Source organism: Cataglyphis hispanica, chromosome 12 (genome assembly GCF_021464435.1).
Source record: "Cataglyphis hispanica isolate Lineage 1 chromosome 12, ULB_Chis1_1.0, whole genome shotgun sequence".
Classification (NCBI taxonomy): domain Eukaryota; kingdom Metazoa; phylum Arthropoda; class Insecta; order Hymenoptera; family Formicidae; genus Cataglyphis; species Cataglyphis hispanica.
The window spans coordinates 3,140,459-3,155,644 of NC_065965.1; positions in this window are offsets into that span (position 1 = coordinate 3,140,459).

The window sequence follows — 15,186 nt, forward strand, 5'->3', positions numbered from 1 at the left end:
CAAATATTTTTTTATGATACTACATATATCGTAAAAAAGTTGAAGTACCAATTAGCAAATTAGATTTAATTTTGCGTTATTAATAACTTACTTTTAAAAAACTCTCTCCGTTTTTCTCTCCCTTTTACAGTTAATTTATATTTTTTAAATATTGATTTGCGACATAAAAAAGTGCTTTCTTACTGGAGTTACTTTACATTATGCTTCTGCATCGTGTACGTGATTTCAGAATAAAATCTGTAGTATAACTAAATAATCGTCTTTTTCTATTGTATAATTTTTTTCCGTGTTATATTAAAATTTATTTTCTTTGGCTTAGTTTATAAAATTTTATTTTTATAAAATTTCATTTATTATTATTTTTTTTGGTTACATTTTATAAAAAATATCGCATAAAAATCGCATTTGGTATCTCTTCAAATATATATATATATATATATATATATATATATATATATATATATATATATATATATACATTAACTATACTTGCTTTGTTTCTCTTAAACAAAAATGTTCTTTGTTATACATATTACACAATCTGATGAGACTGACTCGAGAATACCGCAATATCTACGCCGTTTCATTAATTCTAAAATGCATCTCGACAAAGCAGGTAATCGTTTTGTACATAAAATATAAGGTAATATGAAGAGAGTCTCTCTCGAGTGCTCGTTCATCATGAACGTCATGCCGAACTCGTTTCCACTTCTTTTTATGTACACGATGCAGCAATCCTGTGGGATTCAGCTGAGGGTTAAGTAGGTGCCAGGATGATACTAGGTAGCGGATGCTTCCTTCGGTAGTCAGGCACGAATGAACGCCTGACGGTCCCTTCTCGGAGGATTTGGCGTCATCCCGAACGCGAAACGTGACGTCGCATATTCAGCGCCATGCCATCTCGCGTCCTTTCTACTTCCCGAATCGCCTGTCTGATCGTACACCCTTTTGTCACTTCTCCCGGAGAGAAGTTTCTTTTTCCTCTTTCCCTTCTCTCTTATCGAAGACTTTTTACGGGTCTATCTTACAGATTTGCGCATCGTCATGGTAGAGCTGGATGAGACTCTCGCGTGTTGTCGAAGTAGTTTAGGCTCGTTCAGCTCACGCAGGACAGACTCTTCATCCTCGCTCGTATGGCGGAGAATACAAGGGGAACAAAAAGGTTTTGATATTGACGGTTTGTATATTTAAATTTAGAGATGATTGCCAATGTGAGATTACCGAAAAGGTACTTATGTAATAGAGAATTCAAGGATACCAAGTGTGATATATTTTTTATAAAATCTAAATGCAAAATAAAGATTTTAATATAACACGGAAGAAAATTACGCCACAGAGAAAAACATGCCAATTTTTTTCATATTTATTCAAAATATCCATTAATAGTTTCATTATGCAATCAATGTATGTTAATATGTGAACATACATAAATTATAGAAAGATATTTATTACAGACATTTATTACATTATTTATTGTCTTTATTTAACCAAAGTGGATGAGGGAGAGGACAAAATATATATTGAGAAAATTTCTGTTTGGCTCGCTGTTCGTCAATCGCACGTATTTCTTTTAAGATATTCTTGCATGTGGGAGCGTAGTCGACCACAGAAGTAATTCTTTAGAGATTTCCAGGATTTGTTGGAGCTATGCCAAACCGCAGAGGTGAAAATGTAGAAGTATGATTCGAGATTGTGTTACACAAAATATTACACGATTGTAATCTTCTTGCGTGGCATTAAATCACTTATTATTAAAAATATAGCAACAAATGTGTGTGAACATATGGACAGCATATTAACATTTTCTTTTTTTATTACATGAAAACTGCTGCTATTTTTTTTTCTTTACGGATAATCATATAATTTCAACACTGTGTAAAAATAATTTAAATCTTTTATATTTATATTTTAATATTCGATATTTATTATGCCACGATAACACATTTTGACAGTTTTTTTATAAAAGTTTATAAAATTCGTTTCTTTATTTGCGAATGACATTATGTTGTCACGAAAACTTCAGCGAATAATTGACGCTAAATGAAATCGCACGAATGAGAATGTATAATATTATCAGTCGTTAAGTGCACCATCAACAATAAAGATAAGAATCGTCAGTCATCTCTAAAAGACCGAATATTCTCGCATCCTAGCGCATCCTCTCTCTTTTACTGTACAAGTTTGAGCATTGCTTATCGAATTACCTGTGTGCGCGCACATTTGTGACGTAATAAAGTCTTTGATGCAATTTTCGCTTAAACTGTTTTGATCATTGTCGAAAGAAACTACAAAATAGTAATTAGTAACTTGTTTAAATTAAAATATCATCGATGGAAGCATCTCGAAGAAATATACCAAAATGCGCAAAATATGAGAATCACATTAAATACGAGATTCTTTTTATCTTGGATTTTTATCTATTAACTATCTATATTTTTTAATCAATAAGCGCAATAATTATATGATTGTTTTAATTAATTTATTGTTTTCTCTAAAAACAAGATATTACTATTTTATAAAAAAAATTTTGATATAATTAATTTTTGCAAAACATATACGAATATAGAAACGAGCAATAAAAAATATTGTAAAAGTTTTTTAATATTTTTTTTTTGCAACACGCATAAGAAATAATTTGTAGAATCGGCTTTTATCAGAGAAAGTGAAAAAGAAAAATAAAGAAAAAATCTGTTTTGAAAAGATGCGCAAACCCAGTACAATCGATAATTGACTATCCGCCAATATTCCTGCAGAACGTTGCGTTTCACGTTCTACGTTCGCGCGTCAGCGTTTTCATAAAAATTCGTTACAGATAGGCAACTGATACGTCGATATGCAAACATGCCGCGAAAATCGCTCTGTTGCACCCCGATAGAGCGCCTCCGCTCGCGGATTATGCGCGCTCAAGCAAGAGAAAAAAAAATTGGGCGACGGCGAAGGGAGATGGGAATGGAAAACGCGGGAGGAAACCGGAGTCCGAAAGGGTATCCGTTCCTCGTCGAGGTTTGGCAATTGGCCAATTCTCGGCGCGGACTAGATACGAGGATAGCGGAGCCTCTTCTCGCGCCCAAGTGGCAATTGAATTTTTATATCTGTCAAGTGAGAGAACCAAACGACATAGGTAAGAAAGAGAAAAGAATGCCGAACGCGGCTTCCAAGTTTGCCCAGTACGAAAGATGTCGACATCGAGAACCGTCATCTGTCTGACGCGACGCGTCTGTATCTACTATGACCGGCTTTTCTTGCTCGCCGTGATGTTTCGTATTTTCGCATATCATGGTTGAGCGTTACACTTTCATTTTATATTATATTATGACGTTATATAAGGAGTTTTATAAAGTAGGATGTGCTACTTACTTATACGTGATATGAAAAATCAAAATCGTGGTCTTTGCAAGTTCTTCTGACGTTTTTACGCGATTCTTCTTTTTTATTTAATATTTTAAATAAAATTCCGTAACAATATTAACACTTATCACTTTTCATCTATTTTTTTTAAGTATAAACATGATTTAGATAATTAATAAATTTACTTACATACATGATAGATTTTTTTACTCTATCATAAATTTTAGAATTTATCTTTCCATATCCGTTATAGAGATGAAACATTTGATTGTACGTATAAAATAATTCCAAAGCGTTAAATATGTAATAATCATGCATTACGTTTTGCTATTTCCTCTGCAAATTATTGTTCATCATTATATCGCATTTCAGTAAATTTCTTCTGCAGATGATACAATCGCAGATACGATCGCAGTTTCATATGGAAATTGATTACAAAATTTTCGTAATATTCCGGCGAATTGTATCGAACAACTATTGAATTCCGGTGACGGCCCATTGAATACCAACGGAATTTTTCGGTAGTGGTCCTGCCAGCTCGATCCTCACAACTCATCAATATCCGTTTTCTATCTTGCTTAGAATATTTTTCCTTAGCGTTTGCATCCCGATAGCACGTTATTGCTTCCGCGGCATTCATTGCCGTCGAAATATTTGATATGATGAAAAATATAGAGCGGATTTTTGTGGCACGTGGGATAACGAAACGCGATCAACACATTAAATTTCGACGGAACATGCATTAAATATATTATCGCGGAAACTCCACGGTTGATTGAGAACATGTTTATGCACTATTATCCACTTACGTCCTTAACCAATGAATTGTAGCAGCAATTTGTTTCATGTGAATTCAATGCTCTGATTAAAAATTGAACATAACTCTGATATATTTAAAAACGATAATACATAGAATATAAAATATGAAGTGAAATGTTGGCTACGTGATTCTAACACAATAATCAAGGCGCGTTTTTTGATAAGAGAAAGAAATAAAAAAAAAAAACTTTACACATATAGATTTTTATTGACGGGATGGTTTTTATGGGCGAAAGTTGTATTTCGTAATGTTCGATTGCTGATTAATGTATATGTTTGCTTTCATTTCGCCTCTTCTCGTTAATGCGACTGACATCACTCACGATTTCTCCTCTCAAGCTGTCGCACATGTGTGCGCGCACACGACTCTCTTCATACGATTTCAGGCTTCTTGGATGCAAAGCAAGCTTACGCTCGTGCGCGTGTTTATAGAGGGCCTTATTGAGATAACGAGTCAAGATGCGATGGCATAACTCTTGTTTGGCGCACAAACTAAATAAATTAGAAACTTGCTTCCGCGCGCGCGGGTGCACCTGCCAGATGCCGCGAGACGCGAACACGTCCCGACGAACCGTGTATACCATATGACTGCTCATCCCCGAGTCAATTACTTCCTAGAGCAGCCGATGGCAACGACGGCTTTCCGCTACCGTCGATTTCATCTCGTAAATGAAGCTTGTCGCCGGGAGCCGCGACGGATTTAGGAAACATTTCTGTTCATGTTCATCACGCGTACATATGTCCGCTACTTTCTTTTAATTTTACGATGACGTTATGACGGATACATATGAATGTACAGCACAATGACTTTCTGTTTATTTGGTCTCCTCTTTTTTAAATTATTGGTCGTTTATAATTTTATATCAATTCTACAATGAAATTAGTCACGGAGATCATGAATTGCTTATCTTGGTTTTATGTATACATAATTTCGTTTTTTGGAATATTTAAAAATACTTTGTTTTTTATACATATTTAGTATTTTAATTTAAAGCAAGCTATGCTTTGTGAAAACTCTAGTAAAAGATTGTTCTTATCGCTCTTTTAGCTGAATTATTAAAATAACTTATAGTCTTTACTATAGTAAAAATAAATAAACTGCATAATATTGTCCATTAACTTTGCAAAGGAAACGCGTGTCCATTAACTTGTAGATAATGAGGAAAGTTTGCATGTTAATGTATTTTTTAAAAGTCGTTACATAATAGCTTTTCATCAACGCATCTATTCATTTCATCCTTCAAAACTTGCGTTATAAACTCATCGGCAAGATTCATTCCCTTTCGATTTATATATTGAAAGAAGACTGCATATATGTTATGTGTTTTAAGAGAAAATGATAATATTCTAATAAATTACACAATTTATTAGAAAGCTAAGAAACAATCATTCCATATAGTTCAAACTTGATACAGTTTTGGTCAAAATTATTACTTGACATTAAATTATAAGAAAATTAAGATTATAAAGTGAGAAAATTTAACAAAAAATTTTAAGTGTATTAGATACGTAAAAATAATTTCTTTTTTTTAACAATTTCAATCTCAAACTTTTTAGAATTGTGGTGTGATAGGACATTTTAGAGATTGAAATTGTACTCGAAAAACTAGAGTAAAATTTTTGTTTTGAATTGTTTCATCTATCGAACGTGCAACCATTCACATTTTTAACATTTGCACGACTGCTCGCATCTCGAAAAGGAAACAATTCAAAATGTCCCGGCATTCGGAAATCACAATTTCATCCGAGCTCGGGGTCGTAACCCTGGCTGTAAGACAGGTTTCTCAATCCTTGTAAGTGAAACGAAAATCCGTGGGAGCTGCGAAACTGCGGGCGAGGTGGAGTCGACGCGCACGACGGTATTTCGTCGACAGGCTTGATCGGATATCGTGAATCCCCTTGCGAATATATCGATCTGGTTGCGTATGCGAAGCGCAATGACGATGCAACAAGAAAATGCACCGAGGGCGCAATATCGCGTTACACTCATCTGCATCTCGTAACTTGGAAAGAAAAACTCGGATGAGAAAAACGTTGTTATACAGGCATCCACTCTATTTTTCTTTCGTAAGAAAGACGCTTTATGCAAATGCAATAATCGATATATCGGAGTGCAAAGCGTAAAAGGTTTCCGGTTTGAGAAATATCAAAAATACACAAAAGATTTAAAATTTCAATGCGAGAATCTAAAATTATATTTTTTAGAAATATCTAGTAGAGTGACTCTAAAAAAATTATTACGATAATGATGAGAAACAAAATTGCAAATTAATTTTCTAGACCATAGTAATTTCTATAAAATATCTGAAATTCTTCGAAGAAAGCAAAATACTATTTTTGGAAGAAAATATATAAATATTTTCATGCATAAATATGCATGGGAATAATATAAGAAAAGAGAGAGAGAGAGAGAGAGAGAGAGAGAGAGAGAGAGAGAGAATTACTTATTTTGTCTATAAAATTATTTATAAAATAATTAATATAAATTAATATTTTAAAAGAGGGAAAAAACGTAGTATGTTTTTTTGAAATAATTTTTCTTGTTCTTGATATTGTTTTGCGTTAATTATGTGCGAAAAAGAAATTAAGTGTGATACTACTCATTATTAAATTATTTTATTTTCTATACGTATGATACGTGCGTATAGATTCTCGAAAAGTTCCAATACAGATATAGCAAATCTCTCTGCGGATATCAGTCGATATCCGATGCGGTCGACTGTACACGTCAAGAAATCGGAACGATAGTCGCGTACAAAATCGGCGTCTCCCCCTCTTCTTGAACGTATTTATGAGTGACACACGGGGATGCTGTGCGTGTGTTTGCACGCGTAGATAAGTTGCGTGAAAGTTTATAATCTGACGTAACGCAGTCGATCACGTACGATGGATCACGATTATTAGATGGCATCCGCGACGTACCAATATAGCCTACGATAGAGATGCGGAAGATCACCGGAGGATACAAATTGGTTTTCGTATCGCATTGGGAATTGAGGTCCCCCACCGGCATAACGAAGCCAATTCAAATGAATCGGGAACGCGTGTGTACGTGTGGAGAGCTGATAGCGCGCGCGAACGCATTGTTAGGGCGAGCTATATAAAATTAATGACAAAATATAAAATATAAATAAAATATAAATAATGAACGAAACAAAACGTATCTATGGCTAACATGATTTTTGGTAGAAATCTCATAATAATTTATGAAGTTTTGCAATTAACTCGAGAACAATTTTTATTTTTTGAAAGAACAATTTTCATCATAATCAATACTATTATTTTCTCACTTTGGAAGCTTATAATTACGTTTTTAGCTTTTGACTGTAGGATACATCGGCGAATTTTTAATCGTGAAACATATTGCATTAATTTCGGTTGTAACACAATATGAAAAGCTTTTGCAATTTAATCTCTTGTAGGTCAACGAACAGTGTACGACATCAAGTTTCATGGTGATGGAAGAGTAATATCAAAACGAATTTTATTCGCACACATAAAATTGGATGCCACATATAGCAAGTGATGGCATTGTACGTTTATTTGTAAAATAGTACAAGTTTGACATGACGTTATTTTACAGTCCTTTCGCCGATTGAATCATATAATCGATATTCCTATAATATGGAAAAAAATTTAGAGAAATCTTTCTCCATATTATTATTTTTTTTTAAATAATAATAATTATATAAATTTTATAAATTTATTGGCATCCAAATATGTATAGTTTGTAATATAATTTTTTTTTACAAAAGTAATATATTTATTACATATATATGTAATTGTTAATTTTCTTTCTTTCTTTTTCTCTCTTTCGTCTTCTTATATATATTTTATAACATATTTATAATACATTATTATATATTTTTTATTATTATAATATTTATAATCATAATTTTTATATTTACAATAATAATAAAGCTTAAATAATATTTGAAGAACTAAAATACAAACAGTTCATAACAGTTCATACAACAGCTTACAAATTTAGTTGCAACAAGAAACATGTATGCAGAGAAAGACAAAGTTAAATGCTTTTTGAAATATCGAGATCTTAATATAATTTTGTGATAAGCAGCTCAATTTAAAGTTTAAACCATTATAAACGAAACCAAACTCTAGTGCACAATTAATATTACGACAAAGTGGATTCTTCGCATAGTTTCCCCCTTCCGCGAATCCGCGAAAGTAATCGCAGAACTTAAGCCGCTCTGTTTAATCGGCGCTAGCAGATTGCATATAAAAGCGTCGGGGGATGGAAAGGAAGGGAGAAAGGGAGAGAAGGGCGATGGGATTCGCTTTCCATCTCGACGAGCGACGGCCGTAACAGTTTCGCAAAATTTCGCCTCGCGGACCGGCGTGGAACTGGGCTAATCTCATTCACGATTCGTCCGCGGCATTTATGGAGCCTCTCCGTAAACTACGCGCGCTATCCGTGCCATTTATTAACATCGCGCTACACTCGGCGAAGAATTTACTTTCAGCACCGCGCTCTCGCATCGGGAAACGTACTCATCTATGTATGTACCCACCTACCTACCAATCTATTCTACGTTTTGTCGCGCAATTTCTCCGAACTGCTGATTAATCGTCAATGGAAACTTTCCGAAGTGGAACGAACCGAAGATACGACCGAAGATACTTTGGAACATTTCGAGCGAGGTAATTAGTATCGCTGGATTAGTGAATTTAAATTGCAAGTCGTATAAATACCGCTTCCAAACGTATCGGATTCGAGGTAATAGTCGAAGTATATATAACAATAAAATAAAGCTGAGAGAAATAATCACTTAATTACATTTTTTTTAAATATATCAAATTCTATAATTGAGAATTAAACAAATATTACTATTTTTTTCTTTCTCTTACTGACAAATTTAAATAATTACGACTTGAATGAAGCTTAATTTTATAAATTGATCAATTATCTAAATTGATTATAACTTATATCTTTCAATGCTTTGTTTGAAAGATGACAGTATAATATAGTAAAAAACAAAAAAGTGATAAAAAATATCAATGCAAACCAAATGTAGATAAAGACGCAAAGTGAAGAAATATTTTAACTTCAAATATAAAAAGCAGATTATTTTAAAAGTATTAAAATTAGATACTTATATTTTATATATTTTTATGCATTAAATATACGCGTTCATCCGCGTTTAGCTCGCAGATTAATTTTGAATTTCTTTTTTTAGTCTTACAATATTGTTCTTGAATCATACGTTTTTATTATATCCGCGCTCGATTTGAGTATCCTTTAATTTTTTTCTTTTGATTTTTTAATCATCGAAAGATTTCTTTTTAATATTTTATTTTATATTATAAATATTATAATTATTATATTTTATTTTATATTATAAAAAAAATATTTCTTATTTTGTATTATAAAAGAAAATAAATTGAGTATGTTGTAGATACATATATGACGTTTCAAATAACTATATGTTTTAAGTAATAAAATTGCGATCAAACTTGCTATCTTTGCAAAAAATTGCGCAAGAAAGACGACCCGATTCGCGGGCCGAGAAACGAAGTGATAATTTAATCCGATCCTTTTTATTTCGAAAGTTTCGGCAACTTTTCGTGCAGGCGACTGAGCGAAAACCAGGTTACACTCACTGTCGTCGCGCTAGCCGATCGGCGCAATGTAAAGCACAGTGGATAATAATTTGGCGCCGTACCAAAGTTCGGGATTCTGTTAGCCGGCTCGGAACTGTCGCCGTAGAAAAAATATGATTTCCAAACATATCGGGGGAATCCGAGTGTCGCGCCTGCTACTATTCAGCGAAACTTCGAGGACGCGCCGAAACTCGACACTTTTTTTCTTCTTACCCTAATTTTTTCTCTCATGCGCAATTCTCCGAACAAATAACAACGGGCAAGTTCCGATAGATAGAACAGACAGTGCGATTGATTTTCTCTCGCAAACGCTATAGTCTGCAGCGTCATTTATTAACTTCCAAACATTTCATGAATATTGAAATAGCATTGCTACGTGATCTCAAAAGGATTCCATATGATTGTAGCATTTAATCAGAAATTATTACCAATTTCTAAATGGCATAGCAAAAAGTAAATATCTGTTTTCTTAGTTTGGATAATACTTTATACTTTTTATTGATAATCTATAAAGATTCTCGAGACGTCCGCAATCTCAGGAGAGCCATACCATGCCAAAGTACAGATTCGAATTTGAAGCGAGAGGAAATGCGCTCTCTAGGATATGTCTAGGATTATGTGGAATGGTATACCACTGACCACATCACGGAGCCTAACTCTCCAACTTCATATCCATATTCAAGGATTTGTGCTGCCAAGAATCCCGAGATTCATACGCCCAAGAATCCTAGAATTCGTAGGAGTGTGGACGGCCACATGCGCTCGCTCGATTAGATTCTATGCAGTGTATATTTTCGTCTTTTTGTTATCGAATATTATATCTCATCACTTGATGTAGCGTGTAAAATTTGATAAGATGGGATGACTGCATGTCGTAAAGTATGTGAAATTTTTAAAAAGCTATTTTCGACAAACAAAGTATATCGCTTTTCAACAATCATAAATTTTCTTCAATCTTTTTAATGTTTTTTAAATATTTATTGTAAGTCACTGAAATATAAGTGTATGATTTTAGACACATCTTTTTACATATATATAGGATATTTTATTTTTTATATTATATTATTAAACCAGCAACAATTTTTATATTATTCTCATACTCTTTCAAAAAGAGGTAATTAACTTTCAACTAATTTTTTAGAAACAAAGAAAAATGTGTGTCTTCTACATATTAATTTAAATATTTAAAACGTTATTACTGAAAAATACATGTATACTCTTGCATATTTTACATGTCTCTAAAAAGATATTCTCGTATAAGAATAAAAAAGAATTTACATACTGAAATCTCGACTGTTACAAAGGATCTATATATATATCTGTATGCTACGAAAACTCGTAGATCCCGCCTGTTATTACGACCACGTCCGAAAGCATAAATTCGATATTGCTCAAATCCATGCATAAGCCAGAACGAAGGGAATTTAATTCTCTGTATGAGTATAACGCGGCCACACCTATACGTAATATATATATATATATATATATATATATATATATATATATATATATATATATATAAGTACGTTGGCATGGGGACAGTTTCTCGTCGCAAGGAGAACACGGTAAAATCCGCGTAATCCTCGTAAGGGCCGAAATAGATTACGTACCGACTCCCAAAGGGTCCGAGGAGAACATTGGTTTACGGAAACGGGTTTTCGTTATCGGCATAACGCTGGGGGGTTCGAGCCGCAGGGTTATCTTTCTCGAGCTTACCGATCCCTCGGCCCATGCTCTCTACGGTCCATGCTCTCTCATATCGTACCAGATATATTATATATATATATAATGCGCGCATAAGAAAAGTCATGTGTAGCTCATGTCAACGAGGATTACGAAAATAAAAAGGTTTGGGACCTTTCGGGTAGATTCTGATCGTCTTGGACTTCTTATTGAAAAAGTCACTTATTATGATTCATCATTGTAATACGTCAAATATATCAGTTGAGCAAGAGGGAGAAAGAGGCAGAGATATTTTCTAAAAATTAATTTTTGTATTTAATATTTAAATTAAATGTTCATAAAATTGTATACAATTAACTTTGCAATTTATGTATTAAAATTAAATTTTTTATTTTTCACTTTCTGACATAATTTTTAATCTTGAAAAATTATTGCGCTCTACGCAATCGTACCAAAAAAATCATATGTTAATTATATACAAGTCATAAAATTAAAATATAAAATTGTTTTATAAAAACGTTGTATCGTTTATTTTTGAATTCTATATTTTTATTATTTTACATTTTACTTCTGCAATTTATTTTTATTAGACTTTTAGTAAACAATTAATTTTTATTAAATGATATTAAAAAAAACTGCTATTTCAAGATTGAATGTAAATACAAGTGCAGGAATTTATACAGTAAAGAAAAATTAGATTATTGAGATTAAAAATTAGATTTTTGAGATTGCAAAGACTTTAACTTGACAAAAACTAATTTTCTGTATCTGAAAAATAAATTTACCTAAGTTACAATACAGAATGCACAAGTTTCAATATTCTCATACAGCAGAATTTATAAGCATAAATGTATATAATATTTTCCATGTATTTCTATTTTGCGATGCAATATATACACTAAACAACGTGGGAATTCGTGCAACATTAAAAGATCAGGGAAACATAAACAGATTTTAAACAGGTTTATCAATATGCAAGATCTAGAAGACTTTCCTTTTATGTGAAGCTCTATAATTTGTAGTCTTATACGTCGCAAAGAGCAAAGCTTCGTACAAATATGAATGAGGCAAAAACGTAATAATTAAATTTCGTGCGTGGGAACTATCGGCGCTTTTTACAACGTTATTTCGTAATTATTTTATTATTTATTAATAAAAAAAGTAAAAAAAATACAGCAAAAATCTCTCGTCTTTGTTCGCTGTGAAATATTTCGCTTTTTTAATATTTGGATCTCATATGGCATATTGATGATTTTTTCTTTTGATTACCAAAATGGACAATAAGTACGCTAACAAAAAATTATTACAAGTACGTGATTTTTCATACAAATTTTTTTTTGAATTTTATAACAATATTAATTCTTAGCATTGTGATGAACAAACGAAATAAAAATACAAGAAGCGAGCACGTGCACGCGTAAAATCATCTAAACAATTCGAAACATTTTCGATAAACCAAAAATTGTCGCACTGATCGATGGCTAGCATTTAACGACCGCATGTATGTTCTACCGAATGCAAAGCTTGAAAATATGAGAGCTGCCCGAAGCGCTTCGTTCGTCAGAATTTCCGAAAAGAGCCGATAATATTCTGGCAGCGTGCAACCGGTATCTGCACAAAATTGATAACGTTGGAAGCAACTCGATGCAGTTTATGGAATATAGGAATTATGCAGTGATTTAACGCGATATAGCACGTAGGATAGACTCGCGACTGACAATAAAATGATTGAAACAGAAAACATTGTATAATTTATAATTCTTATCTTATTCTTCTAATTATAATAATTTCCGAAGAGATAAATCACATTTTTAAAAAAAAATATATAAAAAATAAAATCAAATGTATTAAGAAACCATAAAATATTATTAATAAAACTATAATTATGTATTTTTCATATAAAATAGTAATTTTTTTATATTGCAAAAAATAAAATTATTATTTATTATTAAATTATTTATTATAAAAAATTTGAACCTTAGTCCATCTATCCTAGTTCATCTGTCTTTTCCTGAATTACTATATACAAGGAAAAGGTTTGTCAAGACATATTAGAATATACACGAATAATGAGCTCGTGTGGTATTCGAAGTATCTCCCAGTGCGACGAAACTCATTTCCCGCAGCGCGATGCGTTTAATTCCTAGCGGTGCGTTCTTCTCGTCGCCGCCAGCGACGATGATGACGTTTCGCAGCGTCGAGCACCGCGAGCACCCGACGCTTGATTTAAAGTCTCGGGCAATATCGGACGCGCGGCCTCCAAGGCGCGGAATTGGACTCTCTCCACGGGGTATGCCGGGGTAGATTCCAACGAACCCCACCTCGACACGTCGGCATGCCGGCAATGTCTAATCAGTGCCAACTCAATTTCTCGACGCGTCTATTGTCACCCGATTCCAGGCGCGTCTCGACACCCGACGTGCGGATGTGCGGGCGCGCAGTGGTCCACGTATAGGTGTGTAGATGCGGTGGAGGGATGGATAACCCTTTAGGGTACGCTCGCTAACGGGGAAGGGGAAGGGACAGATCGGACGAAACTACTGGTCCCTGCGGAGGAATAGCATGCGTCGAATTAACATTCTGTAGAGATACGCTGCGAGGTGATCAAATTCGAACAAGTAATCGGAAACCACTGTTAAATTACATGCTCGATGTGATACTGAAAAACATGTAAAAGCCGTAAAATGACACGATGCGGTGTAATAACGTATTGCGGTCACCTCTATATACTTGACATTAAAATGATTAAAACACTTTTTATTTAAATAATGTAAATAATATTTACAATCTTTCTACGTGGATTTCTTAATGCATGCTTTTAATATGCATTATTAAAAATTATGATAATAAAATATAAAATAATATAAAATAATGAAAATAATATATGAAAAATTTTAATGAATTTAAACAATTTATTTATTTTTTCTCTGAAATTAATCTCTCAGCAGTGTTACAATAAAGAATAATAATTGCATATTTTACAATATTATTATACCACACTAAATAAATTAAGGAATATCTCTTAAATTATTGATTTTTTAATAATTCTATCTTTTAATATTTAAAATTATAAATAAAATAAAAAAAGATATTTTATTTGTACAAAAACAAAGTTGAAGATCTCGAAAAAATCTCTTTAGAATCTATAAGAATTACACGTAGTAAAAAAAGTCTCAATTATTTTGATGTCAACTATACAATAAAAAATTTTCTTAATTCTCGAATATTATAAATTAATATTCTTTTTACATAAATTTGTAATAGAACTTAAAGCTGTGCAAAATAAAAATAAGATTCTAAAAAGTAAAGGAGAAAATGTCTCTAAAACGTAATTAATATAAATTTTCATTTCTTAATAAATTAAAGGAAGCATCTAATCCAGTTTAGTTGATTATTCTTGCCTAAGCAGAAAATGTTTGAAACAATTTAAGAAAGTATGGTCTAATATCTTTCGCAAAGGGGAATCTCGCTGGAAGGGTATTCTGTCTTCGGATTAGATGCGAATTATTTACGACTTTGTGTGAGCGGGTCGATTCTCGGGCGGTTAAAGGTTATTCTTTGAATTCAAAGATAAAAGCACTAGAGATTGTGATTACATTGATTTCGAGATTTTCGCTTAAGGAATGAGAAATAAAAGTAGCTACTTATGCAAATACATCAAGAAGCCGTACAAATAAAAAAAGTATTAAATAAATAAGAAAATGAGCACATATA